We start from the raw sequence: 18982 nt of genomic DNA, 5'->3' as shown, positions 1-18982 counted from the left end.
AATTCAAATATTAGACTTAAAGTCATGTCTAGTGTTGATGATCAAGACAGGTCTATAAAACTGGATCAACAAACTTAAACATTAATACCAGACACTAATTTAATACGGAGTATCCCGGTTCATGTGATTGTGACAGTCATTTGGCATAATTTATTTCTTTTACTTAGAACTGTTTGGTCTGTATGTTTGTGAGCACTTACGTTCACTTAACTTGATTAAATAGAGCTCTTTTGTAAATCAACTGTGGCAGCGTTTTCCAAAGACAAAGATGCATACACACAGCAACAGAGAGGCCTCAGTTTATATTTCAAGAATTCAGTCCTAAGTCAGATGGAGCAACGTAAAAACCCATCAATTTGCAACAGAGTTTAGATTCAATTGGGGTTTCTGAGAAATGGAACACGTCAAGCTCACTTGGCTAGATGGCTGAATATTTGCAGAAAAAGAAATTTATAATTATCTTGTACAAACCAACTTCTAAATTATGTTACTGTCTTAAATTTGTGTATATAAAAGGCAGCACAGATGAGTGTTCCTGAGAAGACCATATGGGACATTTTCATCTCAAAACTACAGGCAAATTCTTCCTAGGATAACTTTGTTTCCCCCTTGTTTAATATTCACAAGTCTCTTAAGATAAATGGGTAAGGTTTTGCAGTGGTAAAGGATTTTGAGAGCCATCCTTGGGTCCTGAAAAGACTACATTTGTAAAACAAAGACAGTTTTGTTTCTCTTTTTGAAAGAATTGGAAATGGTTACCTCAATGAAATTGGAGGCCTTGACATACCCTTTACCTATGTTGGGAAGCTTTACTTCTACTCATTTAGCTTAGGGGAGAAGACCTCTAGGGAAGGCTCAGAGGCAACATCTAGGCTCCTGTAAATCAATGTGGACTGAATGGGAAAGAGGTGAAGGTACCAGGAAAGGCACAATGAGCCCAATGTTCATTGCAGCACTGTTTATAATAGCCAGGACATGGAAGCAACCTAGATGTCCATCAGCAGATGAATGGATAAGAAAGCTGTGGTACATATATACAACAGAGTATTACTCAGCCATTAAAAAGAATGCATTTGAATCAGTTCTAATGAGGTGGATGAAATTGGAGCCGATTATACAGAGTGAAGTAAGCCAGAAAGAAAAACACCAATACTGTATACTAACACATATATATGGAATTTAGAAAGATGGTAATGATAACCCTGTATGCGAGACTGCAAAAGAGACACAGATGTACAGAACAGACTTTTGGACTCTGTGGGAGAAGGTGAGGGTGGGATGATTTGTGAGAATGGCATGGAAACGTATACTACCATGTGAGAAACAAATCACTAGTCTAGGTTCGATACAAGATATAGGATGCTTGGGGCTGGTGCACTGGGATAACCCAGACAGATGATATGGGGAGGGTGGTGAGAGGGGGGTTCAGGATTGGGAACTCATGGACATCTGTGGTGGATTCATCTCAATGTATGGCAAAACCAATACAGTATTGTAAAGTAAAAAAATAAGAAAGAAGAGAAGAAGTTAATCATCAGAGACAATTCTAGACCCTTATCAGCCCAGACATGGCACCAGAGGAGTCTAAATAACAAACATTGCTAATTAGTGCTTTTCTTGCTATATATATTATATATATACTGCATATATATATACCCTCCATATATATACCATTCCACAATTTGCCACTGGTAGAAACTCAAAGTCCTTTCCCTTCCTCTTGAAACTTCTCTAAAAGTTTATTATTCTTTTGTTAAAATGCTAACACTGTGTGAGTTACTCAACTCTGAGTTACCATCTCTGAGTACACCCATGTGGATGTACAGTAAACATGTTAATAACCTTCTGTTTGTTTTTTTCTTGTTAAAAAAAAGAAAGAAAGAAAGGCAGAATGAGAAGTCTGCATAGTCGTGCCAGGAAGGCAGCGACCAGGGGTAAGTGAGGTCAGTGATTTGCTTGAACCAATATGTGCTTCATTTGCACGGAAGTCCGGAGGGCAAATGATCTCCGCAGACAGGGTCTTGCCCAAATATTTTCTGATCATGGCCGGCTAGCCTCAAGCATCGCGGCTCCTGGCTGGCTAAGGCAGATTTCTGGCTAAGTCCAAGCTCCGTCTCGTCACCACACAGCAGGCCACTGCATCTGGAGACTAGGCACTGAAGCCAGGAATATGGCTTCATTCGGAAAGCCAGCTGACCGAGAAGATGGCAGACCGAAATCTCAGGGCAGCTGTCCTGTTGGGTTCTGGATGCCAGGTTCTTTTATAGAGTCAGATGGAGAGAAGCAATCAGGAACTAATACCAAAGGGCAAAACAGAGTGAGAGGTAGTGAGGAAATAACGTAACGTGTGTCTTGTCTTGCAAGGCATCTCTGGGAAGGAGCAGCCTTGGAAAGGGGTGTGTTTATCTCTTCTTTTTTGTAGCCACTCACAGGTGGTCAGGTTCAGATGACCTCTCTACGAACTGAAGAAAGGCACTTGAGTTTACAATCACGCAGAGGGGCAGTGTCCTTTGAGGCAGGTCGTTATGCATCATTGAGCTTTCGTGGTGGCTCAGGTGGTAAAGAATCTTCCTGCAATACAAGAGAGGCAGGTTCCTTCCCTGGTCGGAAAAATCTCCTGGAGCAGGGAATGGTTACTCACTCCAGTATTCTTGCCTGGGAAATCCCATGGATGGAGAAGCCTGGCAGGCTACACAGTTCACGGGGTCACAAAGAGGCAGACATGACTGATTGACTAACAACTTTGACTTTGATTATATATGATTATAATAACAGCAGCAGTGAAAAGCAAGTGATCGAAAGAGCTCCAGCCTGGGGTCAGAATTGTTACTTCTCTGCAGCAGTTAACAAGCTCAGGAGCGCATCGTGTGGACTCAGCTTCCCTGGAGCGTGTGGGGTCGAAGTTCCCCATCTAGGGATCGAACCTGTGGTCTCCAGCACTGGGAGGCAGGTTCTCAGCTACTGGATCACCAGGGAAGTCCCACAAGCACAGTTTTTGAGATCTACCTTGGTGACCTTCTCTGCACAGTGCTTCTCAAAGAGGAAGATGCTCGGTGACCCCAGACAAGGTGACACACGCCGCTGGTTCTGATGGAGCTTGTTTAGTGTTGAGCCTGAGCCTGCATTTCTTTTTTGTTTTTTAATCAATTTACTTATTTTAATTGGAGGTTAATTACTTTACAATATTGTAGTGGTTTTTGCCATACACTGACATGAATCGCCATGGGTGTACATGTGACCCCATCCTGAACCCCCTCCCACCTCCCTCCCCATCCCATCCCTCAGGGTCATCCCAGTGCACCGGCTTTGAGTGCCCGGGTTCATGCATCAAACTTGGACTGGTGATCTGTTTCACATATGATAATATACATCTTTCTATGCTATTCTCTCAAATCATCCCACCCTCGTCTTCTTCCACAGAGTCCAAATGTCTGTTCTTTATTTCTGTGTTTCTTTTGCTGTCTCACATATAAGGTCATTGTTACCATCTTTCTAAATCCCATATATATGCATTAATATACTGTGTTGGTGTTTTTCTTTCTGACTTACTTCACCCTGTATTATAGGCTCCAGTTTCCTCCACCTCATCAGAACTGATTCAAATGATGAACTTGCATTTCTAACAAGCAACCCAGGAGATGCCATCACTTCTGATTTCAAACCACACACTTTACAGAAGGAGGTCTTCTCAAAGTTTGTCCCCCTTTTCAAAGTTCCTTGCTGTACCATTTCCCCGTGTAGATTTCTCTGTCCTTAACCATCAACTTTGGTCTGACAAGACCTGGAAAGCTTTTTCCTAAGGCTGCTTTTGAAATGTGTTTTGAAAGGACCCCTTGGTTTGTTGCATGTATCAAAATTCTAGAAATGCATTTCATTTTTTTCTCAATATTTTTTTCATATGGAGCACTTTGAAGTCTTGTTGAATTTATTACAATATTGCTTCTGTTTTTTATGATTTTTTTTGGTGGGGGGCTATGGCACATGTTGGTTCTTAACTCCCTGAACAGGCGTTGAACCCACACCCCATACATTGCAAGGCAAAGTCTTAACCACTGGACCACCAGGGTTGTCCCCAAAAAGTACATCCATTTGATAAGGGATTCCATTTAAATAAATTGTGAAACAATTGATACACATAAAAACCATTAACTAATTTGTTAATTGCAATGTTGGAACATTTAGAAACAAATTTAACAGTCTAGCAGCTGTGGCACAGTGATAGTGGAAAATAGAAAAATTAGAGTCATACATTAGTTCTCAATGAATCAATATCATCTGTGAATATATTTGTACTTGAAATAAACAGAAATACAGTTCTCTTTATATTTTAATTCTTCTATATGTCTAAAACAAAGATTGCTCTCCTGTATATTAATATGTTTGTGTGTTAAGGGAAACGTATGTGTATGTATGTAGAAGTTTTAGAAAATGTATCGGAATATATTTTCTTTTCACTGCTGTGCGGTTTCTGCTGACAAGCAGTATGAGTCAGCTATAGATATACATGTATCTCCTCTTTTTTTGGATTTCCTGAATATTTCCGTCACCACAGAGCACTGAGCAGAGTTTCCTGTGCTCTAGAGTAGTTTCGCATTAAGTATCCATTTTGTGCATTAAATGAGTAGTGTATATGTGTCAATCCCAGTCTCCCAGTTCATCCCACCCTCCTTGCTTCCTTGGTGTCCACACATTTTTCTTTTTACATTTATGGTCATCATTTCTATTTTGGAAATAGATTTGTGTGCATTATGTTTGTCGATTTCACATATATGCGTTATTATACGGTGTTTTGCTCTTTCTAACTTCACCCTGTGTGATAGTGTGTGGGCCCATCTGCATTTCTGCAAAAGGCTGAGTAATAGTCCATTGTGTCTACACACACACACACACACACACACACACACACACACACACATTTATATACCACTTCTTTTTTCATTCCTCTGCTCATGGATGTTTAGGTTGCTCCCATGTCCTGGTATCTTAAGGAGTGCTGTTGTGAACACTTGGGTTCAGTTCAGTTCATTTCAGTCACTCAGTCATGTCCAACTCTTTGTGACCCCATGGACTGCAGCATGCCAGGCTTCCCTGTCCATCACCAACTCCTGAAGCTTGCTCCAGCTCCTGTCCATTGAGTTGGTAATGCCACCCAACCATCTCATCCTCTGTTGTTCCCTTCTCCTGCCTTCAATCTTTCTCAGCATCAGGGTCTTTTCCAATGAGTCAATTCTTCGCAGCAGGTGGCCACAGTATTGGAGTTTCAGCTTCAGCATTAGGCCTTCCAGTGAATATTCAGGACTGATTTTCTTTAGGATGGACTGGTTGGATCTCCTTGCAGTTCAAGGGACTCTCATCTCCAGCGCCACAGTTCAAAACCATCAGTTCTTCAGCACTCAGCTTTCTTTATAGTCCAACTAGGACATCCATATATTAGGATGTTGTACATTTTAGAATTATGGTTTTCTCTGGGTATATAGAATTTAAACAAAACTGTCAGAAGAACCTAATTCTGTCTAGGAGGTTAAATGGCAAATTAAGATGGAAAATAATTTAATATGAACTTATGTGATCATGTACCTATCTGTGATTTTCTGTAAGTTTAGTGATATATCTTCTTTACTTGTTTGATAGTTTTCAATTCAATATCCTTGACCTCCAACTTTATGGAATATTCTTTTCAATTTCTTTAGTACAGAAAAGACAGAAGTCTTCTGTTTCACCACATCAATTTTAGTTCCACATCTTTCAAGTACTGTGTCTACATTTCACCTGGATTATTAATTCCAATAACATAAATCTGTTTCTAGTTACCCTGTGATATTTATCTGTTGGATTTGTGGTGATAATTTGTTTTTTCCTATTAATATTGAAAATACAAATACACATCTATGTATATATGCATGCTTGTTTATGCTAGGTCTTGACTTTCAATAGCCCTTAAGAGATTCACCCCATAACTGTATTGTGTTGCCTCTTGTCTATCCACCCATCCAATCCAGCATTTGCAGAAGTACTATAAAGACCACAATCAGAGCTCCAACTGCATACACTCTGCTTTACAAGTAGCAGAAGTTGCCCTTGACCACCATTACTATGAACTAAACCATGGAAACATCCATTCCTGGTGCCTTTGACATTGACCAGTTGTAGCCCATTTGGAGGTCATGACTCTGTAGGAAGTAAAACATTTATTCTGTTACATATCATTAGGTCTAGTATTATTTTCCCAAGACTTGGAGCAGATTTTTAAATTTTTGTCCAACGTTTTAAATAAGTTCTATATCTGTATGTTTTTGAGAGAAAAATAGTTGTTTGTTATTTCTGACTGCTCTGAATCTTAGCTGCTGCCCTGGCTTTCTCTAGCTGTGGCGAGCAGGGGCTACTCTCTAATTGTGGGATGCAGGCTTCTCACTGTGGCGGCTTCTCTACTTGGGGAGCACGGGCCCTGGGCACGCGCGTTTCTGTAGTTGTCAGGCATGGGCTTAGTTTCTCCGTGGTGTGTGGGATCTTCCGGGATCACGATGGAACATGAGGCCCCTGCAAAGCAGGTGGATTCCTTGCCACTGGACCACCAGGGAAGCCCCATAAGTTCTATATCTCGAGTGCTCACTAGATCTGTTGCATTCAAAATACCTCTGTCAGTGTGCTCTGCCCATTGCCATGGGAATGTTCAGCCCCTGGAAATGCTACCGTCTGTGGCTCTTTGACTGGAGAAGGAAATGGCAACCCACTCCAGTATTCTGGTGGGCTGCCGTCTATGCAGTTGCACAGAGTCGGACACGACTGAAGCGACTTAGCAGCAGCAGCAGCAGCAACTCTTTGAACCATGACTGGCTGGAAGAGCATCTTTAGATCCTGGAATGTGGACCAGTTACAGCTGCCTCATTTTGCTCCCAAGTGTCACCTGCTGCCCCATCTTTGATTCCTTCTGTTGCAGTCGTTTAGAAGTATGAGTCCTTCAGCTCAGTTGCAGAAATGTTGGTGCTCTCAGAAGAGGCATTTTCCCTCAGTTATGATCAATGTCCTCTGACACTTTCTGTGTGTACATCTTAGTAAATCCAAACACGAGTTTCTTTGCCTAACATGAGTAAGATGCTTTCTGGGGACATCTCTCTTCACCCGACTGCCCCTCTCACTAGAGCAAGAGCATCCATAATCCTGTCCCCTGTCCAATGATGGATTACTTCCTTTTCTCCTTCTCCCATGGACACCTCTAGGACATCTCTAATTAATCCTCCAGATGAATATTGTCTCTGATGAATATCTCTCCTGAAAGTGAAAGTGTTAGTTGTTCAGTCATGCCTGACTCTTTGCAACCCCGTGGACTATATCCCATCACAGTCCTGTGTCCATGGAGTTCTCCAGGCAAGAATACTGGAGTGGGTTGCCATTCCCTTCTCCAGGGGAACTTCCCAACCCAGGGATCGAACCCACATCACCTGCACTGCAGGCAGATTCTGTACCGACTGAGCTACCAGGGAAACCCATCTACCCTCTTAAAGGCATATATTTTTGGACAGTTAAATTTAATGCCTATATTTGTGTGTTTTAGATCAAGTGACTTTTGCACAGACACACATGTGCAGGGATGATATTAAATCAGTTTATTTAAACCCTCAGAAATCAAATACCACCAAACAGGATTGGATTAGTGACCAGCAGAGATGAGATGAGAGAGGGAGTGTGAGTGTGAAGAGTGAAGGATCGTGTTACTCAGGAACCAGGAAAGTCATCTTTGTGTTGTTGATCTTGATTCCATGGAGACGAGGATGGGTCTGGTCTCAGGGACTCTTTCTGTAGTTGAGTAAAACAGAACCAAAGGTTTAATAGAGTCGACCGCATGATGGCTGATGGGGTGAGCCTCAGACAGCAGGCTGTCCAGGGTACAGGAGCTGGTAGCTGATCCAATGTCAGAATCCCAGTGGACCTCAGTACTCCACATCTCTGTGATGTTGGAGTCCCTGTGGAATTCTTCCCAGGATGTACATAAGGTGGGACCTTTTAAGTACTGGATGCAATCTAAGAGTAATGATTACAGAATGCACGTTCATGAGCTTGGTTCATATTAAGATGGTTTACAGACTCTATGATTGGAGTAAGCACCTCTGATTCTTTTGTATGTGGGGGCTTCAAGAGACAATTTTTTATTTTATGTTGGATTATAGTTGATTAACAATGCTGTTTTACTTTCTGCTCTACAGAACAGTTACTCACACACACATGTATATATGCGTGAGTTTATACACACATGTATATATTCTTTTGCAAATTGTTTTCCATTATGGTTTATCCCAGGACATTGAATACAGTTCCCTGTGCTCTACAGTAGGTCCTTTTTGTATATCCATCCGGTATGCAATGGTTTTTCTCTCTCTGTTAATCCCAAACTCCCAATCCTTCTCTTCCCCTCCCCTTAGGAACCACAAGCACATTGTCTATGTCTGAGAGTCTGTGTTTTGCAGATAAACTCATTTGTGTTGTATTTTAAAATCTGCACATAAATGATATCATATGCTATTTATCTTTCTCTCTCTGACTTACATTACTTAGCATCGGCTTCCTGGTTGCTCAGACAGCAAAGAATCTGTCTGCAATGTGGGTGACCTGGGTTCAATCTCTGGGTCAGGAAGATCCCTTGGAGAAGGAAATGGCAACCCACTCCTGTATTTTTGCCTGGAGAGTCTTATAGACAGAGGAGCCTGGTGGGTTACAAAGAGTCAGATACAACTGAGCAACTGGCATTCAATATTCAGGGACTTAGTAAGATCGTCTCTAGGTCCATCCACATTGCAGCAAATAGTATCATATAGGTTTTTTTTTTTTAAATGTTTGAGGAGTGTTCCATTGTATCTATGCATTACATCCTTTTTTTTTTTTTACCATATTCACATGGAAGATAGTCTTTTTATTTCCTTTATTTCTTCCATTTTGCCTCCACTGAAAAATAGAAGCTACAGTTTAACTTAGATAAGTGTCATTCTCTGAAGCTATCTTAGTTTAGAAAGTTTAAAGATGACACTAAGACAAAATTGCCTACTGAGGGGGAATATAAAATAAAGGCAAGTCTCAGACTGTGGTTGGAAGGCCTTTACTGGTCCTGTAAGAATTATGTGAGGTTAAACTGGATTTGAGGGACACGTGAGTTCTCTTTACTCCCCATTCTCCTGGAGGAGGGATGTGTGTGGGCAAATGTGAGGTCAGGACTGGTGGGAACACAAGTTTCCACCAACTTGTGGGGACTCCGGCTTCTCTCTGATGACTCTGGTCTGAAGTTTCCTTCAGGTTAAAACTTTCTCACCAAAGCTGCTTAGTGTTAATCAGCCAACCAATTGGAAATTTAATATGACTCAGTGCAGTTCAGTTCAGTCACTCAGTTGTGTCCAGGTTTTAGCAACTGCATGGACTTTAGCACGCCAGGCTTCCCTTCCATCACCAACCCCTGGAGCTTGCTCTAACTCATGTCCATTGAGTCGGTGATGCCATCCAACCATCTCATCCTCTGTCGACCCCTTCTCCCACGTTCAATCTTTCCCAGCATCAGGATCTTTTCCAAAGAGTCAGTTCTTCATATCAGGTGGCCAAAGTATTGGAGTTTCAGCTTTAGCATCACTCCTTCCAATGAACGTTCAGGATTGATTTCCTTTAGGATGGACTGGTTGGGTCTCCTTGCAGTCCAAGGGACTCTCAAGAGTCTTCTCCAACACCACAGTTCAAAAACATCAATTATTTGGTGCTTAGCTTGCTTTATAGTCCAACTTTCACATCCATACATGACTACTGGAAAAACCATAGCTTTGACTAGACAGACATTTGTGGGTAAAGTGATCTCTCTGCTTTTTAATATGCTATCTAGGTTGATCATAGCTTCACTTCCAAATTTAAACAAGTATGTTTAAATTTCATGGCTGCAGTCAACATCTGCAGTGATTTTGGAGCCCCCCAAAATAAACTCTCTAACTGTTCCACTGTTTCGCCATCTATTTGCCATGAAGTGGTGGGACTGGATGCCATGGTTTTAGTTTCTTGAGTGTTGAGCTTTAAACCAACTTCTTCACTCTCCCCTTTTACTTTCATCAGGAGGCTCTTTAGTTCTTCATTTTCTGCCATAAGGGTGGTGTCATCTGCATATCTGAGGTTATTGATAATTCTCCGGGGAATCTTGACTCCAGCTTGTGTTTCTTCCAGTCCAGCATTTCTCATGATGTACTCTGCATATAAGGTAAATAAGCAGGGTGACAATATACAGCCTTGACATACTCCTTTTCCTATTTGGAACCAGTCTTTTGTTCCATGTCCAGTTCTACCTGTTGCTTCCTGATCTGCATACAAGTTTCTCAAGAGGCAGGTCAGGTGATCTAGTATGCCCATCTCTTTAAGAATTTTTCACAGTTTGTTGTGATCTCCACAGTCAAAAGCTTTGGCATAGTCAATAAAGGAGAAATAGATGGGTATTTTGGGGAACACTTTTGCTTTTTCATGATGTAGTGGATGTTGGCAATTTGATCTCTGGTTCCTCTGCCTTGTCTAAATCTGCCTTGAACATCTGGAAGTTCACAGTTCAGATATTGCTGAGGCCTGGCTTGGAGAATTTGAGCATTACTTTACTAGCATGTGAGATGAGTGCAATTGTGTGGTACTTTGAGCATTCTTTGGCATTGCCTTCCTTTGGGATTGGAAAGAAAACTGACCTTTTCCAGTCCTGTGGCCATTGCTGAGTTTTTCAAATTTGCTGGCATATTGGGTGCAGCACTTTCACAGCATCATCTTTCAGGATTTGAAACAGCTCAACTGGAATTCCATCACCTCCACTAGCTTTGTTCGTAGTGATGCTTTCTAAGGCCCACTTGACTTCACATTCCAAGATGTCTGTCTCTAGATGAGTGATCACACCATCGTGATTATCTGGGTCGTGAAGATCTTTTTTGTACAGTCCTTCTGTGTCTTCTTGCCACTCTTCTTAATATCTCCTGCTTCTCTTAGGTCCATACCATTTCTGTCCTTTATTGAGCCCATCTTTGCATGAAATGTTCCCTTGGTATCTCTAATTTTCTTGAGGAGATCTCTAGTCTTTCCCATTCTGTTGTTTTCCTCTGTTTCTTTGCATTGATCACTGAGGAAGGCTTTCTTATCTCTTCTTGCTATTCTTTGGAACTCTGTATTCAGATGCTTATATCTTTCCTTTTCTCCTTTGCTTTTGGTTTCTCTTCTTCTCACAGCTATTTGTAAGGCCTCCCCAGACAGCCATTTTCCTTTTTTGCATTTCTTTTCCATGGGGATGGTCTTGATCCCTGTCTCCTGTACAATGTCACGAACCTCATTCCATAGTTCATCAGCACTCTATCTATCAGATCTAGGCCCTTAAATTTATTTCTCACTTCCACTGTATAATCATAAGGGATTTGATTTAGGTCATACCTGAATGGTCTAGCGGTTTCCCCTACTTTCTTTATTTTATATCTGAATTTGGCAATGAAAAGTTCATGATCTGAGCCACAGTCAGCTCCCGGTCTTATTTTTGCTGACTGTATAGAGCCTCTCCATCTTTGGCTGCAAAGAATGTACTCAATCTGATGTCGGTATTGACCATCTGGTGATGTCCATGTGTAGAGTCTTCTCTTGTGTTGTTGGAAGAGGGTGTTTGCTATGACCAGTCCATTCTCTTGGCAGAACTCTATTAGCCTTTGCCCTGCTTCATTTTGTACTCTAAGGCCATATTTGCCTGTTACTCCAGGTGTTTCTTGAATTCTTTTTTTCTGAATCCCAGTACCCTTTAATTAAAATAACATCTCTTTTGGGTGTTAGCTCTAGAAGGTCTTGTAGGTCTTCACAGAACCATTCAACTTCAGCTTCTTGAGCATTAGTGGTCAGGGCATAGGCTTGGATTACCATGATATTGAATGGTTTGCCTTGGAAATGAACAGAGATCATTCTGTCATTTTTGAGACTGCATCCAAGTACTGCATTTCAGAACCTTTTGTTGACTATGATGGCTACTCCATTTCTTCTAAGGGATTCTTGTTCAAAGTAGTAGATACAATGGTCATCTGAGTTAAATTCACCCATTCCAGTCCATTTTAGTTCGTTGATTCCTAAAATGTCAATGTTCAGTCTTGCCATCTCCTGTTCTACCACTTTCAATTTGCCTTGATTCATGGACCTAACATGGATGGATTCCATGGATTCCTGATTCCTATGCAATATCACTCTTTACAGCACTGGAGCTTGCTTCCATCACCAGTCACATCCACAACTGGGTGTTGTTTTTGCTTTGGCTCCATCCCTTCATTCTTTCTGGAGTTATTTCCCCACTGATCTCCAGTAGCATATTGGGCACCTACTGACATGGGGAGTTCCTCTTTCCGTGTCCTATCATTTTGTCTTTTCATACTGTTCATGGGGTTCTCAAGGCAAGAATACAGAAGTGGTTTTTCATTCCCTTTCTCGAGTAGACTACATTTTGTCCAAACTCTCCACCATGACCCATCCATCCTGGGTGGCCTTACACCACATGGCTCATAGTTTCACTGAGTTAGACAAGGCTGTGGTCCATGAGATTAGATTCGTTAGTTCTCTGTAATTGTGGTTTACAGCCTGCCTTCTGCTGGAGAGGACAAGAGGCTTATGGAAGCTTCCTGATGGGATAGACTGACTGAAGATGAACCTGGGTCTTGTTGTGATGGGCGGGCCATACTCAGTAATTTGTTAATCCAATTTTCTGTTGATGGGTGGAACTGTGTTCCCTCCCTGCTATTTGCCTGGGGCCAAACTGTGGTGGAGGTAATGAAGTTAATGCCGACCTCCCACATGTAAGAATTAAAGATTAAAAAAAAAAATAAAAAATAAAAAATAAATAAAAAACAAAACAAAACAAAACAAAAAAAACACAAAAAACATCCCATGCATGTACTGCTATGCCCAGAACCCCCAACCCTGTAGCAGGCCTCCACCAACCCACACCTTGGCCAGAGACGCCCAGACACCCCCAGGCAAATCCGGGACAGTCTACTGTGGGGGCACTGCTCCCTTCTCCTGTGTCCTGGTGCATAAGGTTCTGTTGGGCCCTCAAAGAGACTATTTCCCAGTCCTGTGTATATTCTGGCAGCTCTATTGTGGGGTTAATGGTGACCTCCTCCAAGAGGGCTTACGCCATACCCAAGTCTGCTTTCACCCAGAGCCCCTGTCCCTGCGGCAGACCACCGCCAACCCGCACCTCCACAGGAGACATTCAGACTCACTTCTGTCTTGGTCCCTGTGGGGTCCCTGGGACCTCGTGCCCACAAGGTTTGTTTGAGCCCTCTGAGAGTCTCTGGTGGGAATGGGGTTTGATTCTACATGCGAATTCGCCCCTCCTTCTGTCTCGCTGGGGCTTCTTTGCTCTTGGACATGGGGTATCTCCTCAGATACACAGGCTACCAAATACAGAGTGTCAGGGTTAAATCTCTTAAGAAATGTTGAAAAGCACTGCCTTGCATAAACAAGTCAAAATATTCTGAAACATCGTAAACCTACATATGCATTAATGTATGTGTATATACATATGTGTGTGTGACTTGTGATAACTATTACTAAAAAAAGGACTATCACCACAAATCCAGAAGACAAAGAACACGACTAAACTGTAAACAGATGTTGTTATTCAAATTAACACTCAAGATGAAATTTACACATTACCTCAGAGATGTGTTACTACAATTAAAACACAATAAGACAGAAACTTTCTAATGCCCTTTATCTATTAAAGGACTTGAGTACAATGTTCCAGAAATCTGCAGGGCAAGATTTAATTGAAAATTTTCCAAGAGGTAGCGAAGAAATATCACTAGACTCAGACAAAGCCATCCATGTGATCATATGAGTTACAATTAAAGTACTTCCCATTCAAATTTGATCTTTAATCCCCTAGACAGAATTAGGTTACTTCTCAAGGTTTTCATTAAAACCTATATATGTAGGAGGGTTTCCCTGTTGGCTCAGAGGTTAAAGCGTCTGCCTGCATGTGGGAGACCTGGGTTCAATCCCTGGGTAGGGAAGATCCCCTGGAGAAGGAAATGGCAACCCACTCCAGTATTCTTGCCTGGAGAATCCCATGGATGGAGGAGCCTGGTGTGCTACAGTCCAAGGGGTCGCAAAGAGTCGGACACGACTGAGTGACTTCAACCATCAACCATGTAGTTCAGTTCAGTTCAGTTCAGTTGCTGAGTCGTGTCCGACTCTTTGCGACCCCATGAATCGCAGCACGCCAGGCCTCCCTGTTCATCACCAACTCCCGCAGTTCACTCAGACTCACGTCCATCGAGTCAGTGATGCCATCCAGCCATTTCATCCTCAATCGTCCCCTTCTCCTCCTGCCCCCAATCCCTCCCAGCATCAGAGTCTTTCCCTGTGAGTCAACCCTTTGCATGAGGTGGCCAAAGTACTGGAGTTTCAGCTTTAGCATCATTCCTTCCAAAGAAATCCCAGGGCTGATCTCCTTCAGAATGGACTGGTTGGATCTCCTTGCAGTCCAAGGGACTCTCAAGAGTCTTCTCCAACACCACAGTTCAAAAGCATCAATTCTTCAGCGCTAAGCCAAGTGCATGCACACCAATGTACAACAGCAGTATGTACAAAAGCCAGGACATGGAAGTGACCTAAATGTTCACCAACAGAGAAATGAATAAAGAAAAATGTCTAACAATTCTATATCTATTAATGGTTTTTCATTAATGCACAAACATACTAACCTACTGGCAAGATGTCTTTGTTTCATGCATACATGAGAATTAAAATATAAAAATAGTCATCTTTCTGTTTATTTCAAGTACTAATATTTTTACAGATTCTGTGGACTCATAGAGATCTAATGTATGAATCCAATTTCTGATATTTCCCCCATGACTATTTCATAGCTACTAGACTGTAAAATTTATTTCTAAATGATTTACCACCACAAGCGACAAATCAGTTAATGGTTTTTGTACGTATTGATGGTTTCATATTTTTTTAAAATAAAATACCTTATCAAAGTGAATGCAACTTCCCTGTGGGTCCAGTGGTTAGAACTTCACCTTCCAATAAATAGGGTGCAGGTCTCAACACTGATTGGGAGCTCAGACCCTACATGTATCATGTTAAAAAAAAACAACAACACAAAATAGAAACAATATTGTAACAAATTGAATAAAGATTTTTAAAGGGGTCCACATTAAAAAAAAATCTTGAAAAAAAAAAAAAAGAGTGAATGGACTTGTAGAATTTTGATAGATAAGCCTACCAAGGGGACTTTTTAAAACACATCTGTACTTTCTTATCTCAAGTCATATTTTGTTCTTCTCACAGATTCACACTTAACTCACTCATCCAACAATCCTGAGCATCGTTGAAAACCATCTCTATGGAAATATTCCCGTCTTCATCCTACAACACATAAGAGGGAGAGGGGAGTGAAAAGCTGACTTGAAACTCAACATTCAGAAAATCAAGATCATGGCATCTGGTTACATCACTTCATGGCATATAGATGGGGGAAACAACGTTAATAGTAAAAACTTTATTTTCTTGGGCTACAAAATCACTGAGAACAGTGACTGCACCCATGATATTAAAAGACACTTGCTCCTTGGAAGAAAAGCTATGACAAACTTAGACAGTGTATTAAAAAGCAGAGAGATTACTTTGCCAGCAAAGTCTGTATAGTCAAAGCTATCGTTTTTCCAGTATTCATACATGGATGTGAGAGTTGGACCACAAAGAAGGCTGAGTGCTGAAGAACTGATGCTTTTGAACTGGTGTTGGGGAAGACTCTTGAGAGTCCCTTGGACTGCAAGGAGATCCAACCAGTCCATCCTAAAGAGAATCAACCATGAATATTCATTGGAAAGTCTGATGCTGAAGCTGAAGCTCCAATAATTTGGCTACCTGATGGGAAGGGCTGACTCACTGGAAATGACTAAGATGCTGGAAAAGATTGAAGGCAGGAGGAGAAAGGGACAACACAGGATGATATGGTTGGATGGCATCACCGATTCAATGGAGATGAATTTAGGCAAGCTCCAGGAGACGGTGAAGGACAGGGTTCTGAAGTACATGGGGTCACAAAGAATCGTACATGACTAAGCAACTGAACAACAACAAAATTGGCAATCATCTGTTGGCTGCTATTAGTATGTATCTGTTTGCTTTCACAGGAAGACAGCTCACTGGATGATTTCCTGGGTCTATCTGTTTTCTGCTGAATCCTGAGGCTTAGTCTCTTACTGGCACTGAATCTGTATTTACTGAATTCATGCCAAAGCATGGGCAGGAGGACTATACAGAATATGCATTCTTTATGAGCACATGTAGGTAACTGTTTACAGCACATTGTACTGAACTTATTCTCTAGCCTGTTCCCGTCTGATACAAGCGAAATCGAGACATTCTGTGGACAACGAAATTGCAGTTTCTATACAAAGATCTTAATAACAACACACTTTTATCAAGAGCAATGTCAACAGACTGACCGACTGAAATGCCCAGGACAGAAGTAATATGTGCCATTCAGCCAGACTAACATGTGTGATGAAAAGAAAACAGATACTGATTAATAAATACCAGTACGGGAACATAAATACAAAGATGCATAGTGCTGAGACACATTGGACCTTTCTCTATGGGACCAGTCCTCTCTGATATCTGTAGGAAATTTGGTCTTGTCCATGTCAACTTGCAATCCTAAAAGTTTCCCCAAGTATTAGGAAGGTCATTGATAGATGACTTTTGCTTCTTCGCACGTCTCTCTGTTTTTCTCTCCAGCTGGAGAGCTTTGAGAGATTTTCAATATCAAATGCAAGCTCAAAGAAAGCGGTGAAGATTTATAGCACGAAAACTTGAGATTAAGTACAGATGTTATATCCTCTACTCACATTGAGTGTTATCTGTCATTTGCCTGGGCTGTGCGCACATCAAAGTGTTTCCCTGACATTTAGTGGGAAAATGGTCAGTCTTTCCTGAGTCAGACTAAGAGGGCACCTTTGGGAGCTATGCTGAAATTGTACAACTTGGGTAACTATTTACAGGAATGCCTACTCTGGGTCACTCTGCTTCTAGGTGGGGACTCCCATGAGAACAATATGTGTGTGTGTTTTCCTTCTGTCTTTGCACATTCCTGTTCGTCTCAATGAATCCTGACAATTTCCCCTGACATCACAGTTCTCAGCACAAATAGTGGCAGAGTCAGGGCGCTGGGTGAATTCTAGGCACACCTTGGCCAGTGCCCCCTGGCCTTCTAGAGCCTTCTTCCTGTCCACTGGATAGTGCTGAATACAACCCTTTCTACCATATGCCCATGCATCTAATAACCCTTGGACAATGGCTCTGGATTCCAGTCCTGACACATCCTTCTGTCTTTGTTTTGACTAAGAAATGCCCCTTTTATATATATACACACGGTGGCCTACAGTTGCCCATCACGAGCCAAAATCCCCAAAGAAACACCCTGACTTATTCATTCACAAGCTCTAGCAATGGGGACTCAACCAACACCCAAGTGCAAAGGCCATGATGATGTTAAAGTTACTCATTAGTAGACGAAGACTGGTTAAAAAAGAACAGAGGATGATAAAGTGGGGAAGGAGAAAGAGTAAGGGAGTGTGGGGCTGTGACAATGGATGGAGAACCATGTTCTGTAGAAGTCTACAGGTTGCTATGAGGACTGAGGCTTCATTCTGGGTCAGAGCAGCAGGGTAACTCAGGTGATTCAGGATTTCTCAGCCTCTCTGTGATGGACGTGAGATGGGACAATTCTCTGTCAGGGCTGTCCTGCATTTCGTAGGCTGTTTAGCATCCTGTTCCATTTCTAACAACCAGATGGAAGGTGTCATCACCCACCTCTCCCACTGCCGCAACCATACATGACAAGTGTCTCTCCTGGGTGTGGGGGCTCATGCTCCATCTGAACCAGCAGCAACAATAACCTTCTCTGGGGTCACTGAGCATTTACTCAATTGAGAGGCACCATGTAGGGAAACTGGAAAATTCTGAAACAGATGGGCATACCAGACCATCTGACCTGCCTCTTGAGAAACCTATATGCAGGTCAGGAAGCAACAGTTAGAAATGGACATGGAACAACAGACTGGTTCCAAATAGGAAAAGGAGTACGTCAAGGCTGTGTATTGTCACCCTGCTTATTTAACTTCTATGTGGAGTACATCATGAGAAATGTTGGACTGGAGGAAGCACAAGCTGGAATCAAGATTGCTGGGAGAAATATCAATAACCTCAGATATGCAGATGACACCACCGTTATAGCAGAAAGTGAAGAAGAGCTAAAAAGCCTCTTGATGAAAGTGAAAGAGGAGAGCAAAAAAGTTGGCTTAAAGCTCAACATTCAGAAAACGAAGATTATGGCATCGGGTCCCATCACTTCATGGCAAATAGATGGGGAAACAGTGGAAACAGTAGCTGACTTTATTTTGGGGGGCTCCAAAATCACTGCAGATGGTGACTGCAGCCATGAAATTAAAAGACTCTTACACCTTGGAAAGAAAGTTATGATCAAGCTAGACAGCATATTGAAAAGCAGAGACATTACTTTGCCAACAAAGGCCCATCTAGTCAAGGCTATGGTTTTCCAATAGTCATGTATGGATATGAAAGTTAAACTATAAAGTAAGCTGATCGCCAAAGAATTGATGCTTTTGAGCTGTGGTGTTGGAGAAGACTCCTGAGAGTCCCTTGAACTGCAAGGAGATCCAACCAGTCCATCCTAAAGGAAATCAGTACTGAATGTTCATTGGAAGGACTGATGTTGAAGCTGAAACTCCAATACTCTGGCCATCTGATGCAAAGAGCTGACTCATTTGAAAAGACCCTGATGCTGGGAAAGATTGAAGGCAGGAGGAGAAGGGGATGACAGAGGATGAGATGGTTGGATGGCATCACCGACTCAATGGACATGAGTTTGAGTAAACTCTGGGAGTTGGTGATGGACAGGGAGGCCTGGCCTACTGCAGTCCATAGG

The sequence above is a fragment of the Ovis aries genome, chromosome X, assembly GCF_016772045.2.
Source record: "Ovis aries strain OAR_USU_Benz2616 breed Rambouillet chromosome X, ARS-UI_Ramb_v3.0, whole genome shotgun sequence".
Taxonomy (NCBI): domain Eukaryota; kingdom Metazoa; phylum Chordata; class Mammalia; order Artiodactyla; family Bovidae; genus Ovis; species Ovis aries.
This window is presented reverse-complemented; position numbering follows the sequence as displayed.